The sequence below is a fragment of the Sorex fumeus genome, unplaced genomic scaffold (assembly GCF_029834395.1).
Source record: "Sorex fumeus unplaced genomic scaffold, SorFum_2.1 ptg000051l, whole genome shotgun sequence".
In the NCBI taxonomy this organism is placed as follows: domain Eukaryota; kingdom Metazoa; phylum Chordata; class Mammalia; order Eulipotyphla; family Soricidae; genus Sorex; species Sorex fumeus.
Genome location: NW_026606108.1, coordinates 23129138 through 23152583, shown reverse-complemented (window position 1 = coordinate 23152583; position 23446 = coordinate 23129138).

Genomic DNA, 23446 nt, shown 5'->3' with positions numbered 1-23446 from the left:
TACTTCCACCTTTTGGAACCAATATAATCAAAGACAAGGAAAATGACAAGAATACTTAAACCAAAAGTCTTAAAACCAGCATTGCCACATCCAAATAAACAGTTCCACCACTAATCTCTTCTGCTGATCATAATTTTAGCACATGAAGTCTCATCTTTTTCATTTTCAATGTGTTCTCACAGATAGAAATCCAGAGTTGACTTGGTAAGAATTCCCATCCTCTGGGGGAAAAATAATTTTCACTTACTGCTGGTGGGAATATTTCAGGGGATGGTTACTTCTAAAAAGATTAAGAATTGGGGGCTGGAGAAATGGTAGAGCAAAGAAATAGCACAGCTAACCCAGGTTCCATCCTCAGCATCCCAAGAGTGATTCCTGAGTGCAGAGCCAGGAGTAACCCCTCGGCACTGCTGGGTGTGTCCCCACCTCTCAAAAAATCCCAAATTGAATTTCTATTTGACTAAGCAATCCCATTTTTTTATTGCATCTTCCCTAATGGCCAAAAACCACTAGTTTGTAAAGACATTTGCACTCCTATGCTCTTTGCAGCACTATTCACAGAAAACAAGATTTGGAAACAACCTGTGTTCATGAATAAGTGGATAAAGAAGTGGTAGTATAGATACACAATGGAATACTATGTAATATAAGAAAAGATGAAACCATGTAAGCAGATGGAACTAAAGTGTGTCATGATGAGTGAAGTCAGTCAGAAGGAGGATAGACACAGAATCATATTTCATATGTGGAATATAAAAAAACATAGTAAGGGTATAACAAATGGCCACTGGAATCATAACTGGAGACTTATCCTAGATTTATCCTACATAACTGAACCTACCATGGGATGGGATGGGAGGATGGGAGGTGGAGGGTATCTTGAGAAATTGGTGGTACTTTTGATGTTGGAACACTGTGGATCTAGCACTTAATCACTATAATAATAATAATTATTATTATTATTATTTTGTAGCCATATCTGTCTGTGCTCAGGGCTTACTACTAGATCTGTGCTCAGGGATCACTTCCAGTGGTACTCAGGGGACCATATGTGATGCTGAATTGTATTTGAATCAGCTATTTCCATGAAATTTTATTATTTTTAGTATTATAAATCACAGTGTCTAAAAAAATAATTATTTATTTTCCATCTGTTTGATGAATATTGTCAAGGCCAGAATTCCCTCTAAATCAGCAGATCAGAGTGAGGCATATCCAGTTAAATAAGCCAGATTCACCAAATGGTCAGTGAGAAAAGGAAAATTTCCTTTTCCCTTCTGAGTTATTCTTGGACTAGTCTAGGAATAAAATGAACATCAAAACAATGAGGGAGTCTACACAGATGTGTGATTCCAAAGATAATGAAGCAAAATAGATCCTAAGGGAAAGATATCAGTGGCTGTTCAGAGCTTCAAGGAGAAAGAAAGGATTCTCATGACATAGGATAAGTCAAATGACAAAGACCAGAGCCTAGTAATTCAGTGTTTTTCCTACCACACAGATAGGCTTCTCTGCTAGAAATTTTAGTTTTGGTTATAAGTCTAATTCTGAATAATATCCCAGTGTAGGCCCTCAATTGACATCAGCTAAAAATAATTTGCTTCCCAAGTAGCACTTCTTGGGGAAGACAGTTCTGAACCTCTTGGGATGGACATCCTTCAACAAAAACTATGCAAAAATCACAGAAGAGCAAAGAGAGATCAGGTAGCCTGAGGTTCTTACAGTATTCAAAATGTCAGCAAAAGCAGCAGAATGCCTGAAAAAGAAAAAAAAAAGAATGCATGCTTGGGCCAAAAAGAAAGCAAGAGTTAGGGGTACAAATACAACATTCCTGGGACTCCAGGTGGACCTCAGGCATCCCAAGCCCCCTGGATACCCATCAACCCGAAAGGTCCCCAATCACTTCTACATATAGTCATGATGGTCCCTGGCACTGCAGGCCTGAGAAGTACCACATCCTAAGGCTCAGATCTCTACCTAACACCATGTACAAAAGTAAGATCAAAATGGATTAAAGACCTCAACATCAAACCGGACTCCATAAGGTACATTGAAGACAAAGTTGGCAAAACTCTCCACGACATTGAATATAACCGTATCTTCAAAGATGACATGCCACTGGCCAAGCAAGTAAAAACAGAGATAGACAAATGGGACTTTCTTAAACTAAGAAGCTTCTGCACCTCAAAAGAAACAGTGACTAAAATACAAAGACAGTCTACAGAGTGGGAAAGGATATTAACCCAATACCCATTTGATAAAGGGTTGATATCAAGAATACACAAATCACTGGTTGAACTCCACAAGAAGAAAATACCCAACCGCATCAAAAAATGAGGTGATGATCATGGGAAGGGGGGCGTTCCGGGCTCGTCCTTCACGCCCTACCGAGGTCACGAGTTGCCCCCCCATGAGCAGCTCTCTGGCATGGCCATGGCTCTAGAGCCACAGAAACCAGTCTCATAATTATCTGACTCTTGGCAGAAATACTTCCAGGCTTAATAAGTAAAATATCAGAAATCCAAAATCGCGCAGCCGCAATAGCAGCCACGCGTCATCATTTGATTTTTGTAACCGGCTATAGAAACAAATGATTTCAGAATGTCTTTTCAACAGGTATGATTTGGGGGTGTAAACTCTACATAATAATAATGCATCTTTTGTTGAAACAATGAATCTAATCAAAGTAGATAGAGTGTTAACTAGAATTCATTTGCCTCACAGGCATTGGGAGGGTTGGGAGGGAGGTATATTGGGGTTCTTCTTGGTGAAAAATAAGTACTGATGAAGGGAAATGTGTGTGATGATTGCATGACTGAGACTTAAACCTGAAAGCTTTGTGACTTTTCCCACAGTGATTCAATAAATTAATAAATTTTTAAAAAATGAGGTGATGAAATGAACAGAAACTTTCTCAAAGAAAAAATACAAATGGCAAAAAGGCACATGAGGAAATGCTCTACATCACTAATCATCAAGGAGATGCAGATCAAAAGAACAATGAGATATCATCTCATGCCACAGAGACTGGCTCACATCCAAAAGAACAAAAGCAACCGGGGTTGGCACGGATGTGGTGAGGAAGGGACCCTCCTTCACTGCTGGTGGGAATGCTGACTTGTTCGGTCCCTTTGGAAAACAGTATGGACGATTCTCAAAAAATTAGAAATTGAGCTCCCATTTGAACCAGCAATACCACTCCTGGGAATATATCCTGGAGAGGCAAAAAAAGTACAGTCGAAATGACATCTGCACTTGTATGTTCATTGCTGCACTGTTCACAATAGCCAAAATCTAGAAAAAACACGAGTGCCCAAGAACAGATGACTGGTTAAAGAAACTTTGGTACATCTACATATGGAATACTATGCAGCTGTTAAAAAGACGAAGTCATGAAATTAACATACAAGTGGTACTACATGGAAAGTATCAAACTAAGAGAAATGAGTCAGAAAGAGAGAGACAGACATAGAAAGATTGCATTCATCTGGGGAACATAAAGTAACAAAATAGGAGACTAACGCCCAAGAATAGCCGAGATAAGTACCAGGAGGTTTGCTCCATGGCTTGGGGGCCAGCCGCACACTCTAGGGGTAAAGGCAGCTCAGATAGAGAAGGGATTACCAAATAAAGGGTGTTGGGAAGATCCTCCCAGGATGGGAGATGCATGCTGAAAGTAGACTATAGACCAAACATGATTGCCACTCAATTCCTCTTTTGCAAACCACAGCACCCAAAAGGAGAAAGAAAACAAAAGGGAGTGCTCTGCCACAGAGGCAGGGTGGGATGGGGGGTTGGGGGGTGTGTGGGATACTGGGATTAGTGGTGGTGGAAAATGGGCACTGGTGGAGGGATGGGTACTTGATCATTGTATAACTAAAACCCAAGCACAAAAATTCATAAGTCTACAAATGTACCTCATGGTGCTTCACTAATAAAAAATTTTTTTAAAAAAAAAAGTGAAACAACTCCAAAAAAAAAAAGATGAAGTCATGAAATTTACATACAAGTGGTTCTACATGGAAAGTATCATGCTAAGTGAAATGAGCCAGAAAGAGAGGGAGACATAAAAAGACTGCACTAATCTGGAGAATATAAAGTAACAGAATAGGAGATGAACACCCAAGAAGAGTTGAGATAAGTACCAGGTTTGCTCCAGGGCTTGGAAGCCGGCAGCACATGCTGGGGGAAAAGGAAGCTCAGATAGAAAAGAAAACACCAAGTAAAGGATATTTACTTAACTAAGGAAGTAAAGGACCTGTACAAAGAAAACCACAAAACGCTACTTCAGGAAATAAAAGAGGACATGAGAAAATGGAAAGATATCCCCTGCTCATGGGTCGGGAGAATTAACATTGTCAAAATGGTAATACTTCCCAAAGCATTGTACAAATTCAATGCAATCCCTATAAGTTTACCCATGACATTCTTCAAAGAAATGGAGCAAACACCCCTGAAATTCATATGGAACAGTAAGCCCCCACGAATAGCTAAAGCAATTCTCGGGAAAAAGAAAATAGGAGGAATCAACCTCCCTAACTTCAAACTCTACTACAAAGCAGTAATAATTAAAACATCATGGTACTGGAACAAAGGCAGAGCTGCAGACCAATGGAACAGGGTAGAATATACTGACATCTCCCCTCAATCATATGATCATCTAATCTTTGATAAAGGAGCAAGAAATGTGAAGTGGAGTAAGGAAAGCCTCTTTAACAAATTGTGCTGGCAAAACTGGATGGATACAAAAAAAATGGGCTCAGAACTCTGCCTAACACCATGTACAAAAGTAAGATCAAAATGGATTAAAGACCTCAACATCAGACCAGAATCCATAAGGTACATTGAAGACAAGGTTGGCAAAACCCTCCATGACATTGAAGCTAATGGTATCTTCAATGATGTCATGCCACTGGCCGAGCAAGTGAAAACAGAGATAGATAAATGGGACTATCTTAAACTAAGAAGCTTCTGCACCTCAAAAGAAACAGTGACCAAAATACAAAGACAGTCTACAGGATGGGAAAGGATATTCGCTGAATACACATCTGACAAGAGGTTGATATCCAGGATATACAAAATACTGGTTAAACTCCACAAGAAGAAAACATCCAACCCCATAAAAAATGGGGCAATGAAATGAACAGAAATTTTCTTAAAGAAGAAATCCGAACGTCAAAAAGGCACATGAGAAAATGCTCTACATCATTAATCATCACGGAGATGCAGATCAAAACCACAATGAGATACCATCTCACACCTCAGAGACTGGCCCACATCCAAAAAAATAAAAGCAACGGATGCTGTCGCGGATGTGGCGAGAAAGGGACATTCCTTCACTGCTGGTGGGAATGTCGACTGGTTCAGCCCTTTTGGAAAACAGTATGGACGATTCTCAAAAAATTAGAAATTGAGCTCCCATTTGACCCAGCAATACCACTTCTGGGAATATATCCCAGAGAGGCAAAAATGTATAGTCGAAGTGACATCTGCACTTGTTTGTTCATTGCAGCACTCTTTACAATAGCCAGAAACTGGAAGAAACCTGAATGCCCAAGAATAGATGACTGGTTAAAGAAACTTTGGTACATCCACATAATGGAGTACTATGTAGCTGTTAGAAAAGATTAAGTCATGAAATTAACATACAAGTGGTACTACATGGAAAGTATCATCCTAAGCGAAATGAGTCAGAAAGAGAGAGATAGACATAGAAATACTGCATTCATTTGGGGGCACATAAAGTAACAAAATAGGAGATTAATACCTAAGAACAGCCGAGATCAGTACCAGGAGAATTACTCCATGGCTTAGAGGACAGCAGGGCATTCTAGGGGAAAGGGCAGCTCAGATAGAGAAGGGATCACCAAATAAAGGGTGTTTGGAGGATCCTCCAAGGATGGGAGATGCATGTTGAAAGTACACTATGGACGGAACATGATTGCTACTCAATGCCTCTCTTGCAGACCACAACACCCAAAAGGAGAGAGAGAACAAAAGGGAATGCCCTGCCACAGAGGCAGGGGGGATGGGGGATGGGGATGGGAGGGATACTGGGATCCATGGTGGTGGAGAATGGGCACTGGTGGAGGGATGGGTATTTGATCATTATATAATTGAAACCTAAGCACCAAAATTTGTAAGTCTACAACTGTACCTCATGGTGTTTCACTAATAAAAATTAATTTAAAAAAAGAAGAAAGGGGGGCATGATATTCCAAGCAGCAGCTGTTCATGCTGCAGCCAGTTAGTTTCCCCCATCATATTCCATTAGAACCACAAATTAGCCTCTTCTGTGGAAACCACTAGGGTGCTTGATGACTCAGCCCGATTAGGCCAATACTCCAGAAGATCCTACACCATTCCTTCCAAAACCACAAAAGCTAACTGTGAACAGAAAAATCTAAACTGCAAAGGTAACAATGGTAAATCAATGCAGAAACCCACCAGACTCAGTGAGTGAAGAAGCTAGCCCAGGTGAGCCAATGAGTAATGACCTCTCTGATAAGAAATTTAGAATGCAACTGTTAAGGATGCATAAGGAGCTCAAAGAAACAAAGGAATCCACCACCGATAAAATACAGGAGAATATGAGAGCAGAAATGAGGAAGATGCAAGCAAAAATACAAGCAAAAATGACAGATCTGAAAAACCTGTAGGTGAAATGAAAAACTCACTGGAAGGCCTCAGCAGCAGATTTAACAGCTGCTGAAGAGAGAATCAGCGAGCTCAAAGATGAGGTGCAGAGAACCTCCAGACAAGAGGAGAAGATGGAAAAGACCCTCAAAATAAACCAAAAGATGACAAAAGAAATTGGAGGAACAACATAAGAGGAACAACAGAAGAATCATTGAGTTAACAGAGGGGCAGAAAGAAAACCCTGAAGAAGCAACTGTCAAAGTTATTGCTGAGAAGCTTCTGGAGCTGAAGAGTGCATGCACCAAAATCCAGGTGGCCTGAAGAGTACCAGCTAAAAGAAATCCAAATAAAAAATATTTGGAGACACCTACTAATCAGAATGACAAAAGCCATAAATAGAGATAGCAGACTGAAAGCAGCAAGATCAAAGAAGAAAATTGCTCATAAAGGAGCATCCCTAAGATTCACAGCAGACTCATCGAATTTAACCCTCTGGGTCCTAAGACAGTGGTGGCATATAGGGAACAAACTCAATGAAATGAACACCTCACCAAGAATACTTTACCCAGCCAGACTCTCACTCATATTTGAAAGAACAATACATAATTTCAAAGATAAAGGAACAACTCAGAATCTTTGTAGACTCAAAACCGTTGTTACAAGAAATAAATGGGTTACTTTAAGACAAAGCAAGCCCTACGAGTACACCAAACTCCTTCATAACTATAGCACAAATTCCCATGACAATAATCTCTCTCAATGTCAATGAGCTAAATGCACCAATCAAGAAACACAGAGTGGCAGGATGGACTAGAAAAATTGAACTCAACATTCTGCTGCCTGCAAGAAACACATCTGAACATTCAAAGTAAACATAGTTTCAAAGTCAAAGGCTGGAAAACAATTCTCCAAGAAAATAACCCCCTTACAAAGGCTGGGGTGGCCATACTAGTATCAGACCAGATAGATTTCAGATTGAAGAACGTTATAAGAAAGAGTGAAGGTCATTTCTTAATGATCACGATCACAACCATCCTGCTGTTCATCGATTGCCTCGAGCAAGCCCCAGTAACGTCTCTTTTGTCCTAGCCCTGAGATTTTTAAAAAGTGCCATATTCAAGGCTCTTTCAGGTTTAGGAGAATGAGACCCATCATTGTTACTGGTATTTGGCATATTGGGTACACCACGGGGAGTTTGCCAGAGTCTGCCGAGTGGGCAGGTTACATTCGGTAGCCTGCCAGGTTGTCCAAAGTAAAAATGAGATAGTAAGATGTCGGGCTGTGAGCTTCCGGGAGCTGGGTTTTATAGTCTCTGGATCTTGATGGGATCAAGGCTGCTGTCTCTAGGCTGTTGATGGGATTACACGGTGCCAGGGGGCCAGTTGGTGGGTGTGACCCCTGCCTACTGGAAGGTGGAGGATCTGGGTGGAGGATGCTCAGCCCCAATCCGAGCAGGCTTGGAGATCTCAGCCCTGGGACCCACATGCCTTTGTTCCTCTGCTGGTATCTTCATGCGTGTGAAGAGTGGTCTCAGCATGGTTGTGGCTGGTTCTGGAGGTCTTCGGCTGCTGGGGTTCTGCTCGGGGCAGGGAGGGAAACTCAACCCGCCCCCCTCCAAGGGGCCCTGGCGAGGACAGCTAGGAGTGGGGGCAGGAGACTCTGAGCTGTTATCTTCTGGGAGCTGGGTTTTATAGTCTCTGGATCTTGGCCATTGGAGGGGGGCAGGTTGAGCCTCCCTCCCCGCCCCAACCAGAGTTCCGGCAGCCGAAGACCTCCAGAACCAGCCACCACCATGCTGAGACCACTCTCCACATGCATGAAGGTACCAGCAGAGGAACAAAGGGTCCCGGGACTGAGATCTCCAAGACTGCTCGAATCGGGGCTGAGCATCCTCCACCCAGATCCTCCACCTTCCAGTAGGCAGGGGTCACACCCACCAACTGGCCACCTGGCACCGTGTAATCCCATCTTAATGATCAAGGGATTGGTAAATCAGGAAGAACTCACACTCTTAAATGTTTTTGAACCTAATAAGGGACCAGCAAAACTTAAAACAACTGCTCATAGACGCAGAAAGACATTGATAGCAACACAACAGTAGTTGGAGATTTCAATACCACTTTCCCACCTTTTGATAGACCAACTAGACTAAAGCTCATCAAGGAAGTACTTTATTTGAGGGAAGAAATGGAAGAGAGGGAATTAATAGATATATGGTAGGATTTTTTCATTCCCCTCCCCCAAAGCTGAATACGCATTCTTCTTCAGTGCACACGGGACATTCTCCAAGATAGACCACATGGTGGGTCACAAAACATACCTAAATAATATCAAGAAGATAGAAATTGTATCAACGATCCTTTCGGATCATGATGCATTGAAAATAGAAGTTAATCACACAGGAAAACAGATAATCAAATTAAACACCTGGAAATTAAACAGCTCACTACTGAACGACCAGTGAGTTAAATAGGAAATCAAAGAGGAAATCAAAAGATTCCTGGAAACAAATAAGAATGAGAACATGAGCTAACATAATTTGTGGTACACAGGAAAAGCAGTGTTAAGAGGAAAGTTTATAGCTCTGCAAGCATTCATCAGGAAGAAAAAAAGGTCTCACATCAATAACTTAACCAACACAGCTCAAGTTCTTGGAAAATGAACAACAAAAGGAGCCCAAGCCAGGCAGGAGGAATAAAATAATAAAACTTAGAGCAGAAATCAATGAGCTGGAATCCCCCTCCCCAAATAAAAAGTCCAAAAGATCAACAAAATCTAGAGCTGTTTCTTTGAGAAAATAAACGAGATCAATAAACCACCAGTGAGACTCAAAGAAACAGAAGGAGAGAAACTTAATAAACCAAATCTGAAAAACAAAGGGGGATATCACAACAGAAACTACAAAATTACATAGAATCATCAGAGACTACTTTGTAAATATCTATGGCATGAAACAAGAGAACCTTGCAGAAATGGATAAATTCCTGGATTCCTATAACCTCCCAAGGCTGAACCAAGAAAATCTGGAATACCTGGACAGACCTATCACCACCTAGAAAATTGAAATGGTAATCAAAATTATCACCCCAAACAAAAGCTTAGGTCCAGATGGATTCACTAGTGAATCCTTTCAAACCTTTAAAGAGGATCTATTGCCAATCCTTTTCAAACTTTTCCAGGAAATTGAAGAAGCAGAAACACTCCCAAACAGCTTTTATGAAGCAAATATCATCCTGATTCCCAAAGCAGACAGTGACACCACAAAAAAAGAGAAAATTACAGACCAATATCCCTCATAAACACAGATGAAAAGATCCTCAACAAAATACTAGCAAACAGAATCCAACAACTCATCAAAAAGTTCATACACCATGACCAAGTAGGATTCACCTGGGGGATGCAAGGGTGGTTTAACATTCACAAGTCACTAAACATAATACACCATATCAATAAAAGATAAAACTTTCTAACACCAGACAAAAAAGTCAGACCAAAATGGACGAAAGACCTTGATATCAGACCTGAATCCATAAGGTTCATGGAGGAAATGTGGGCAGAACCCTCCATGACACTGAAGCTAAAGGCATCTTCAAAGATGAAACACCACTGACCAAGCAAGTGGAAGCAAAGGTAAACAAATGGGGCTACATTAAACTCAGAATCCTCTGCACCTTAAAAGAAACAGTGACCGCCCTTCCATTCAGGTACAGCCTGCCCCCAAGGCCTGGGACTCTCTCTGGACATGCGCAGCTAGCTCGATCTCATAGGACAGTCGTTTTTTTCCCCTGATCTGCGCGGGACCAGCGCAGGGACCCTTTCCGGAGCTGCGGCCGCTAACGTGGCTGCGAAATATTCTCCCACTACATATACCCTAGTAACCATAAGCTAACTTCTTAAATGGAATCTTCTCTATTTTAGCTCAGCTACTAGAAAGTCAGTAGCCAATAACTCATAAGCCTATCTCAGCTCACACTGCATATCAAGCAGAATAGTAACAGTGAACGTGAAGGACTAAACCACACTTGTCACAATGGTAAAGCAATGCAAAAGCCCACCAAGCTTTCTTATTGAAGAGGCTAGCCCAGAAGACATCAACAGTACTGTAGTGTTAGACAACCTCTCTGACAAGGAATTCAGAAGGGAGCTACTTAGGATGCTTAGGGAACTAAAAGAAACAATGGAAAGCAATGCCAATAAAAGACAAGAGGATTTGAAGGCAGAAATGAGGAAAATGCAATCGGAAATGTCAGACCTGAAAAACCTGGTAGGCGAATTGAAAACCTCAGTGGAAGGCCTCAGCAGCAGAGTAACAGCCGCTGAGAACAGAATCAGTGAGCTCGAAGATGAAGTTCAGAGACTCTCCAGGAAAGAGCAGAAAATGGAAAAGAGACTCACTATTCGGGAACAGATGGCAAGAGAAGATTGTGACGAAGCCAAGAGGGCTAACATAAGAATTATTGGAGTCCCTGAGGGACAGGAAGAAAACCTTGATGAAGAAGAAACTGTCAAAGACATCATTGCTACAACGTTTCCAGAGCTGAAGAAAACTTGTGACCACATTCAGAAGGCCTGAAGGGTACCAGCTAGTAGAAATCCGAATAAAAATACCCCAAGACACATTCTGATCAAAATGACCAAAACCTTAGACAGAGACAAAATTCTGAAAGCAGCAAGATCGAAGAAAGAAATCTCTTACAAAGGAGCATCCTTAAAATCCACAGCTGATTTTTCTGATGAAACCCCTCATGGCCTGAAAACAGTGGTGGGACATAGTGAAAAAACTCAATGAAATAAATGCCTCTCCAAAAATACTTTACCCAGCGAAACTCTCATTCATAATAGAAGGAACAACACACAGTTTCACAGACAAACAACAGCTCAGGAACTTCATAGACTCAAAACCATGGTTACAAGAACAACTAAATGGGCTACTTTAAGGCAAGAAAGGCCCCTCAAATACACCAAATTTCAACAGAACAATGGGACAAAATCCCATAACAATAATCTCTCTCAATGTCAATGGGCTAAACGCACCAATTAAAAGACATAGAGTGGCAGGATGGATTAGAAAATTGAACCCAACATTCTGCTGCCTGCAAGAAACACATCTCGATAGTCAAAGCAAACACAGACTCAGAGTCAAAGGCTGGAAAACAATCCTACAGGCAAACAGCTCCCATAAAAAAGCTGGGGTAGCCATCCTAATATCAGACCACATCGATTTCAGAGTGAAGAAGGTCATAAGAGACAGTGAAGGCCATTTCTTATTGATCAAAGGATCTGTACAACAGGAAGAACTTACAATAATAAATGTATATGCACCTAATGAGAGACCAGCAAAGTACTTAAAACAACTACTCATAGATTTGGAAAAAGACATCAATAGCAATACAATACTAGTGGGAGACTTCAACACCGCTTTGTCACCTCTTGATAGATCAACCAGACTCAAGCTTAGCAAGGACAAACTTCATCTGAGGGAAACAATGGAAGAAAGGGACTTAGTAGATATATACACGACACTTCATCCACAAAAAGCTGAATACACATTCTTCTCAAGCGTACATGGAACATTCTCCAAGATAGACCACATGCTGAGCCACAAAACATGCCTCCATAAAATTAAGAAGATAGAGATTGTATCAACAATCTTCTCAGACCATAATGCGCTGAAATTAGAAGTAAATCACACACAAAAACAGAAAACTAAATCAAACACCTGGAAATTAAACAGTGCGATATTGAACAACGAGTGGCTTCGACAGGAAATCAAAGAGGAAATCAAAAGATTCCTAGAAACGAATGAAAATGAGGACACGAGTTACCAAAACTTATGGGACACAGCAAAAGCTGTGTTAAGAGGAAAGTTTATAGCTCTACAAGCATTCCTCAGGAAGGAGGAGCAAGCACACATAAGTAACCTAACTTCACAGCTTAAGAGCTTGGAGAAGGACCAAAAAAAGGAGCACAACCCGAACAGGAGAAAGGAAATAATAAAACTCAGAGCAGAGATTAATGAGATGGAAACCCAAAAAACAATCCGAACGATCAATGAAACCAAGAGCTGGTTCTTCGAGAAAATTAACAAGATCGATAAGCCTCTAGCAAAACTCACAAAGAAAGGGAGAGAGAAAACCCTAATAAACCGAATCAGAAATGAAAAGGGGGTCATTACAACAGAAACTACAGAAATTCAAAGGATCCTCAGGGAATACTTTGAGAAGCTTTATTCCATGGAACATCAAAACCTCGAGGAAATGGATAAATTCCTAGACTCCTACAGACTCCCAAGGCTGAATCAAGAAGACCTGGAATACCTGAACAGACCTATCACCATCAAGGAAATTGAAATGGTAATAAAAAGTCTCCCCAAGCACAAAAGTCCTGGCCCGGATGGATTCACTAGTGAATTCTTCCAAATCTTTAAAGAGGATTTACTCCCAATCCTCGTTAAGCTTTTCCACGAAATTGAAATATCAAAAACACTTCCGAACAGTTTCTACGAAGCAAATATCACACTGAAACCAAAAGCAGACAGAGATACCACAAAGAAAGAGAATTACAGACCGATATCCCTGATGAACACAGATGCAAAGATCCTCAACAAACTATTAGCAAATAGAATCCAACTACTCATCAAAAAGATCATACACCATGACCAAGTAGGATTCATCCCAGGGATGCAAGGATGGTTTAACATTCGGAAATCAATCAACACAATCCATCATATCAACAAAAGAAAAGATAAAGAGCATATGATTATATCAATAGATGCAGAGAAAGCATTTGACAAGATCCAGCACCCCTTTATGATGAAAACCCTAGCCAAAATGGGTATAGAGGGGACTTTCCTCAACATAATTAAAGTCATCTACCACAAGCCTACAGCAAGCATCATCCTCAATGGGGAAAAACTGAGAGCCTTCCCTCTAAGATCAGGGACGAGACAAGGATGCCCACTATCTCCACTGCTGTTCAATATAGTACTGGAAGTACTTGCAATAGCGATTAGGCAAGAAAAAGATATTAAGGGCATTCAGGTAGGAAAGGAAGAAATCAAGCTCTCACTATTCGCAGATGATATGATACTATACTTAGAGAACCCAATAACCTCCTCCAAAAAACTCCTAGAAACAATAGACTTGTATAGTAAAGTTGCAGGCTATAAAATCAATACCCAAAAGTCCATAGCTTTCCTATACACAAACAGTGAGAGAGAAGAAAGCGACATGAAAAAAACAATCCCGTTCACAATTGTGCCCCAGAAAATCAAGTACCTAGGAATCAGCTTAACTAAGGAAGTAAAGGACCTGTACAAAGAAAATATAGCCCTCCACCAGTGTACATTTTCCACCATCAATGTCCCCCATTTCCCTTCCACCATCCCCAACACACCACCCCTACCCCATCCTGCCTCAATGATAGGCACTTTTCTTCTTTCTCTTTTTTCTTTTGTGCATTATGGTTTGCAACACATCATTTCCACCTTACATGCTCCTTAGAATCACCTGGATTTTTCTTTATTATGAAACTTTTAATTATTATTTCTTTTTTAAAATTTTTATTTTTTAAATTGAGTCACTATGAGATACATAGTTCCAAAACTGTTCATGATCAGGTTTCAGTCATATAAAGTCCAATGCCCATCACTCCACCAATCTCCATTTCCCACCTCTAATGACCCCAGTTTTGTTCCCACCATCCCCTCCCCCAGCCTGCCTCTATGACTCTATGGCAGTCACCTGGGCACTATGGTCTACATTAGATACTGGGAGGTTTTCATGTTTGTTCATTTACCTATTTTCAGCATGCAGTTCCAATCCAGAGTGATCATTTTCAACTATTTTTGTCATAATGGTCCCATCTCTATTCCAGTTGTTTTCTCCTCCAGCACTTGAGGCAGACTTCCAACCATAGACTAATCCTCCTGGCTCTTGTTTCTACTGTCGTTGGGTATTAGTCTTATATTATATATGACTTCTACTCAAATCTCTTCTATAGCCATGTACACCTGCCGACATACCAAATTCCACAGGATGGATATGTCATTCCCAATGTTCTCCCTTCCAAAATCCGACACGCCATTTCGTCAGTAAAGAAAGGAACACCACCCGGCCCAGACAAGGTCAGACCTGAACACCTGAAGAACCTGCCGTCAGTACTCATCAATACACTGGCTCGGCTCTTCACACTCTACCTGTCTGAATGCAAGGTTCCGTCCCAATGGAAAACCAGCATGACTGTACTACTGTACAAGAAGGGAGACATCCATGACATTGGCAACTATCGCCTGATCTGCCTATTGTCTGTCATCTACAAGTTGTTCACTTGAGTCATCCTGAATAGAATTGGCAGAACACTAGATGAAGGACAACCATGCGAGCAAGCCGGGTTCTGCAAAGGATTCAGCACCATCGACAATATCCACACGAAGCTCATTGAGGTTTCTCGGGAGTTAAAGATGCCGCTCTGTCTAACGTTCATTGATTTAAAGAAGGCCTTTGATTCTGTTGAGACGGAAGTGGTCATTGAAGCCCTAGCCAATCAAGGCATTCAAACTCAATACATCAGGATACTCTGTGAGCTGTACTATGGATTCACTACCAGGATCTCACCGTTCTACAAAGAAGTGATCATTGATGTCAAGAGAGGGGTTTGGCAAGGTGATACCATTTCACCGAAACTCTTCAGTGCCACCCTCGAGAACATCATGCGGCAATTGGAATGGGAAGGAATGGGAGTGAAGATAGATGGTCGGCAACTACACCACTTCCGCTTTGCTGATGACATTGTTTTAATAACACCAAACATTAGCCAAGCGGCACAAATGCTGGCTGACTTCAACCGTGAGTGTGGAAAGGTCAGACTACAGCTGAATCTTACGAAGACAATGTTTATGAGAAACCGCCTCTTTCCTGATGCCTCATTTGCTCTCAATGGAACGACCATCTCCGAATAAAACAGCTATGTGTACCTAGGTTGAGAAGTCAACATGACAAATGACCTGGCACTTGAGCTGCACAGGAGGAAGAGAGCGGCTTGGAACACCTTCAAGAGCGTCGAAGAAATAGCTAAGAGGAGGAAGATCTGGCTCCAGGCACATCTCTTTGATTCCACTGTTCTTCCTGCACTAACATATGCCTCAGAGACCTGGGCCCTATGCAAACAGGATGAGAATGCTATTCGGGTCTCCCAAAGAAGAATTGAAAGAGCTATGCTTGGAATATCACGTTTCACTCAAATAAGAGAAAGAATCCAGAGTTCCGACCTCCATCGACGATCAAGAATCAGGGACGCTGTCTCGTTTGCCAAGGTGTCAAAAATCAGATGGGCTGGTCACGTAATGAGATTTAAAGATGACCGCTGGACTAGAGCTGTTACCGACTGGATTCCATGGATGTCAAAAGACCGCATGGCCGCCCACCTACCAGATGGTCAGACTTCTTCATCAAGATCATGAACGATCGGTTTGAGGCCCTTCGTGTTCCTAGAACGAACAGATGCCATTGGGCTACACTAGCATGCGACAGGGACAAATGGAGACGTTACTGGCGCCCACTCGAGCAAATCGACGATGAGTGGGAAGTCAAGTGATCAAGTGATAATTCAAAAATGAGTGCAATCATTCTGTCTGTCCTTCTCCTTATGACTCATTTCACTCAGCACGATACTCTCTATGCCCATCCATTTACAAGTGAATTTCATAATTTCATTTTTCCTAACTGCTGCATAATATTTCTTTGTGTAGATATATCATAGCTTCTTTAACCAGTGCAGATGGCATTTCTGCAGTGTGATTTTGGGCCCCCAGGGTATATTCCCAGAAGTGGTATTTCAGGGTCATATGGAAGCTCAATTACTGGCTTTTCGAGGAATGCCTATATTGTTCTCCAGAAAGGTTGGACCAATCGGCATTCCCACCAACAATGAGAGTCCCTATCTCCCCACATCTATTCCAGCACTGGGTGCTCTTGTTCTTTTTGATGTGTATGTTTCTGTGGTGTAAGATTATTTCTCATTTTTGTTTCGATTTTCATCTCCCTGGTGATTAGCAATGTAGAGCATTTTCCATGAGTCTTTTGGCCATTTGTATTTCTTCTCTGAGGTAGTTTGTTCACTTCCTATCCCCATTTTTTGATGGGGTTGGAAGTTTGTTTCTTGTAAAGTTTTAGTAAATAGCTGGAGGTTCTTCATCTTCTTAGCTATTTCTTCGACTAGTGCCTTATATATCTCGGATATTAACCTCTTATCAGCTGGGTATTAAGTAAATATTTTTTCAGAATCTGTGGGCTCTCTTTATTATTATTATTATTAGTGAAACATCATGAGGTACAGTTGTAGATTTACAATTTTTTGTGCTTGGGTTTAGATTATACAATGATCAAATACCCATCCCTCCACCAGTGCCCATTTTCCACCACCATGGATAATATCCCTCCCATCCCACCCTGCCTCTGTGGCAGGGCGATCCCTTGTGTTCTCTCTCTCCTTTTGGGTGTTGTGGTCTGCAAAAGAGGCTTTGAGTGGCAAACATGTTCAGTCCATAGTCTACTTTCAACATGCATCTTCCCTCCTGGGAGGATCCTCCAAACATCCTTTATTTGGTGCTCCCTTCTCTATCTGAGCTGCCCTTTCCCCTAGAATGCCTGGCTGGCCTCTAAGCAATGGAGTAATTTTCCTGGTGCTGATTTCAGCTATTCTTGAGTATTAATCTCATATTTTGTTACTTTATATTCCCCAGATGAATGCAATCTTTCTATGTCTATCCCTCTCTTTCTGACTCATTTCGCTTAGCATGATACTTTCCATGTTGTACCACTTGTATGTAAATTTCATGACTGCATCTTTTCTAACCGCTACATAGTACTCCATTGTGTAGATGTACCAAAGTTTCTTTAACCAGTCATCTATTCTTGGGCATTCAGGTTTCTTCCAGTTTCTGGCTATTGTAAAGAGTGCTGCAATGAACAAACAAGTGCAGATGTCACTTCGACTATACATATTTGCCTCTCTGGGATATATTCCCAGGAGTGGTATTGCTGGGTCAAATGGGAGCTCAATTTCTAATTTTTTGAGAATCATCCATACTGTTTTCCAGAAGGGCTGAACCAGTCGACATTCCCACCAGCAGTGAAGGAGTGTCCCTTTCTCGCCACATCCACGCCAGCATCGGTTGCTTTTGTTCTTTTGGATGTGGGCCAGTCTCTGAGGTGTGAGATGGTATCTCATTGTGGTTTTGATCTGCATCTCCGTGATGATTAATGATGTAGAGCATTTTCTCAAGTGCCTTTTTGACGTTCGGATTTCTTCTTTAAGAAAATTTCTGTTCATTTCATTGCCCCATTTTTTATGGGGTTGGATGTTTTCTTCTTGTGGAGTTCAACCAGTATTTTGTATATCCTTGATATCAACCCCTTGTCAGATGTGTATTCGGCGAATATCCTTTCCCATCCTGTAGACTGTCTTTGTATTTTGGTCACTGTTTCTTTTGAGGTGCAGAAACTTTTTAGTTTAAGATAGTCCCATTTGTTTATCTCTGTTTTCACTTGCTCAGCCAGTGGCGTGGCATCTTTGAAGATACCATTAGCTTCAATGTCATGGAGGGTTTTGCCAACTTTGTCTTCAATGTACCTTATGGTTCCTGGTCTGACGTTGAGGTCTTTAATCCATTTTGATCTTACTTTTGTACATGGTGTTAGGCAGAGTTCTGAGCCCACCTTTTTGCATGGAGCCGTCCAGTTCTGCCAGCACACTTTGTTAAAGATGCTTTCCTTACTCCATTTCACATTACTTGCACCATTATCAAAGATTAGATGATCATATGATTGAGGGGAGATGTCATTGTATTCAACCCTATTCCACTGGTCTGCAGTTCTGCCTTTGTTCCAGTACCATGCTGTTTTGATTATTACTGCTTTGTAGTACAGTTTGAAGTTACGGAGGTTGATTCCTCCCATTTTCTTTTTCCCAAGAATTGCTTTAGCTATTCATGGGGGCTTATTGTTCCATATAAATTTCAGGAGTGTTTGCTCCATTTCTTTGAAGAATGTCAGCTTTAACTCAGGTCAGCTGTGTGCAAAGCAAATGCCCTACCCGCTGTGCTATAGCTCCAGCCCTTCAATAAAAATTTTTTAAGTTGAAAAATAAATAAAAGTGACTGTTTTTCACTGTTCACAATAGCCAAAATCTGGAAACACCCCAAGTGCCTGAGAACAGACAACTGATTACAGAAACTTTGGTACATCGACACAGTGGAATACTATGCAGCTGTTAGGAGAGATGAAGTCATGAAATTTGCTTATAAGTGGAGAGAGATGGAGAGTATCATGCTAAGTGAAATGAATCAGAAAGATAGGTAAAGATATAGTAGGACTATACTTATTTGTGGAGTATAAAATAACCTAACATGAGACTGACACCTAAGGATAGTAGATATTCGGGAGAGCAAGATTGCTCCATAGACGGAAGCCTGCCTCATGAGCAAAGGGGAGAAGGCAGCTGGAATAGAGAAGGGATCACTAAGAAAATAACTGGTTGGAGGAATCAGTAGGGATGGTAAATGTATGCTCAAAGTAGATAAAGAACCAAACATGATAACCTCTCAGTATCTGTATTGCAAACCATAATGCCCAAAAGTAGAGAGAGTATGAGGAATACTGTCTGCCATGGAGGCAGTGGGAGGGTGGGAAAGGGAGGGTATACTGGGGATATTGGTGGTGGGGAGTGTGCACTGGTGGAGGCATGGGTGTTTGACCATTGTGTGATTGTAATCCAAACATGAAAACTTGTAAGTATATCTCACAGTGATTCAATAAAATTTAAAAAGTAGTGAGTCTTTACTGAATAGGGATATTCCCTTTCAAAAGGAAGTTCAGTAAATATCCTAATTTAGAGATATTTAAAGCCTTCGCTTTGCATTGGAACCAAGAAAAGTTTATTTCTTTCCTGGGACTTCTATAACAAAGTGCCACACAGTGCGTTGCTTAAAACAACAGAAACTTGTTGTCTCACATTTTCTGGAGGCCAGAAATCTACAATCAAGCTGTTGGCAGGTGTTGGAAAGTTCTTCTGATGGCCTTAAAGGAGGATTCCTCCTTATCTCTTCTCACTTCTGGTGGATGCCAGCAAACTCTGACATCGCTCCTCTATCTGTCTTCATCCTCCTGTAGTATTTCCCTCTGAATATGTCCTGGTAACTCTTTTAGAAGAACAACAGTCATGTTGAAGTAGGACACAGCATTCTCTAGAATGACTTTACATTAACTTGACTACATCGTCAAAGACCCTGTTTCCAAACAAGGTCACATTTGTAGATACTGGGTTTTAGGACTTCAACACATTTAGGAAGTGTGTTGAATACAAAATCATTACTCTCATCACTACCACTTTTGAACTGGAAATCCTCATCAATGTAATAAGGCAAGGAAAAGGAAAAGTACTAAGAATGAAGATTAGAAAGAAAGTTGACTACTCATAGATGATACAGTAATGTCAATGTGGTGAATTTTAAACCATTCACAGATGAAGTTTTAGAATTAATAAGACTCACATTAATCTATTTAATATTAATATACAAAGTTAACTTGACCACAATATACATAATAGGCAAACTTAATCACTTAATCACTTAACTTCCCGTTAGTCATCGATTTGCTCGAGTGGGCGCCAGTAACGTCTCCATTTGTCCCTGTCGCGTGCTAGTGTAGCCCAATGGCATCTGTTCGCTCCGGGAACATGAAGAGCCTCAAACTGATCGTACATGATCTTGACGAAGAAGTCTGACCATCTGGTAGGTGGGCGGCCACTCGGTCTTTTGACATCCCGTGGAATCCAGTCGGTAACAGCTCTAGTCCAGCGGTCATCTTTAAATCTCATTACGTGACCAGCCCATCTGATTTTCGACACCTTGGCAAATGAGACAGCGTCCCTGATTCTTGATCGTCGACGGATGTCAGAACTCTGGATTCTTTCTCTTATTTGAGTGAAACGTGATATTCCAAGCATAGCTCTTTCTATTCTTCTTTGGGATACCTGAATAGCATTCTCATCTTGTTTGCGTAGGGCCCAGGTCTCTGAGGCATATGTTAATGCAGGAAGAACAGTGGAATCAAAGAGATGTGCCCGGAGCCGGAGGTTCTTCGTCCTCTTAGCTATTTCTTCGACGTTCTTGAAGGCGTTCCAAGCCGCTCTCTTCCTCCTGCACAGCTCGGGTGCCAGGTCATTTGTCATGTTGACCTCTCGACCTAGGTAGACATAGCTGTTGCATTTGGAGATGGTCGTTCCGTTGAGAGCGAATGGGGCATCAGGAACGAGGCTGTTTCTCATAAACATTGTCTTCGTAAGATTCAGCTGTAGTCCTACCTTTCCACACTCATGGTCAAAGTCGGCCAGCATTTGTGCCGCTTGGCTGATGTTTGGTGTTATTAAAACAATGTCATCAGCAAAGCGGAGGTGGTGTAGTTGCCGACCATCTATCTTCACTCCCATTCCTTCCCATTCCAGTCATCATACTACTTCCACTACCCAGCCATCACCACACTCCAGGACGCTTTCCGGACCCATGCGGCTGCTTTGCGGCCGCGCGACACATCATAAGACACTAAATACCCATCTTCTGGAATTGTCGTACCGTATTTGATAGGGTTCAAATATGGTAACACCTACAAGGGTGATTAGAGGTCGCCCCAAAAACCTCTATCCCTCTCGGAAAGACTGGCAAGCTACCGAGAGTATTCCGCCCGCACGGAAGAGCCTGGCAAGCTATCCGTTGTGTATTCGATATGCCAAAACCAGTAACTGTTCTCATTCACCTGACCCTGAAGGCTTCACCGACATGGCAGCACTGAGAAGGATGAGAAAGGAGAGGCCGACAAAATCTCAAGGCCAACCTAGGCTGCCACAACGAAGGAAGACAAAAATGATCGTTTGTACTTTCAATAGGCAAACAGGAAACTAATATTAAATAGATAAAATTTACATCAGCAAGGAACAAAAGAACACCTTGAATTAAATCTAACAAAATCTGTGTAAGTGTATAACTATAAAATCTTCAGAAAAATAGAGGCTTGGGGCCAGAGTGATAGTGCAGTGGGAACAGCCAACCCGGGTTCCATCACCAGCACTCCATGTGGTTGTCCCCCCATCAACGTCCCCCAAACCCACTAGGAGTGATCCCTGCACACAGAGCCAGAAGTAAGCCCTGATCACGAAGGGTGTGGCCTGCAAACAAACAAAAAATTAGAGTCCTAAATAAGAGGATGAACATGGGTATTCATGACTTGGAAGATTCAGAATTATAAATCTGCTACACCTTTCCAAAGTGGTCTATCTGTAAGAGGAATACAAGTCCAATAAAAATAATAATTTGGGGAAACGGATTCTCAAATTTCTGTGGACACAGTAAAGGTGAAAGAATAATCAAGGCTCCTTGAAGCTTCTGCCCAGTCCCTCCCCTCTGATATCAGATGCTAAGAAGGATCTGACCAAGTAAGTACTTGAATGGATTCCCCTTGGGAATACTGGAAAGTAGGGTCCTTGGAAAACAGAGAGATAAATGCTTTGCATGGAGGAGCCCTGGACTGTATCCCTAGCATTGCTAGAGACAACCCCCTTCCAAACAATCCAGGTACAACTAGCCCGACTACTGGGAGGTGTGGCCCCCTAACCAAAAAAACAAAACCCAAGCAAAAAACACCAAGAATCCATTGATCAAAGTAGCACTGTAGCACTGTCCTCCTGTTGTTCTTCGATTTGCTCGAGTGGGTCTAGTAATGTCTCCATTGTGAGACTTGTTGTTACTGTGTTTGGCATATCGAATACAACATGGCTAGCTTGACAGGCTTCGCCACGCAGGCGAGATACTCTCGATAGCTTTCCGGGCTCTCCTAGAGGGGTGGAGGAATCAAACCCGGATATTTGCGTGCAAGGCAAATACCCTACCACTGTGCTATCGCTCCAGCCCATTGATCAAAGTAGAGGACTCAATTCAATTCATCCAGAGAAGGCTGTACACAAAGGCTTATTATAAAGCTATTTTAATGAGGACAATGTGGTATTGGCACAGGGATAATTATGCCAGTCAGACAGAAAGGGGGACCACAAATCAATCTATACATATATGGACACTTGCTCTGTGACAAGTAACATTATAGAACAGTAAGAAACGAGGAGATTATTCTTCAAGTTGTGCTAGAACAAATGATTATTCATAAGGGAACAATGAATTTTACTCCAACCTTATATTCCAGTAGAGCGACTTAAGCACATGGATAATTTTCACAAACATATATATGGAAAAGATAAATATGAACAAACATAAATATGAACACACTAAAAATCTCATTCCTATAAAATTAAATTCGAACAAACCACAATATGAGAAGTGAGAATTGTGACTAATTTGGGAAGAAGAAAAGGGATACTAATTGGGAGGGGATATGAGGAAAGTTTCCTGAGATCTGGTGAATATTTTCATTCTATTTTTGGGGGAGAAGGTTGATTTTTGATCCACACCTGGCACTGTTCAGAGCTTACTCCTGACACTGTGCTCAGGTGTGGTGCTCAGGGAATCTTATGTGGTGTTGGGGTTTGAATCCAGGTCAGAAGCATACAAGACAAGTACCTTAGCCCCTGTATTGTCTCTCCAGCCCAATGAGTAGTTAATTTCATGGTTATTCTAAATTTTTTCTTTAGAAGGTTTTTAAAGTTTAGCACTTTTAGGATAGTCATTTTAACTTTGAATCCTTCCAATCCATGAAAAGAGATGTGTCTTAATTTCCTGTGTCTTCTTTTATTTCTTTTAATAGTG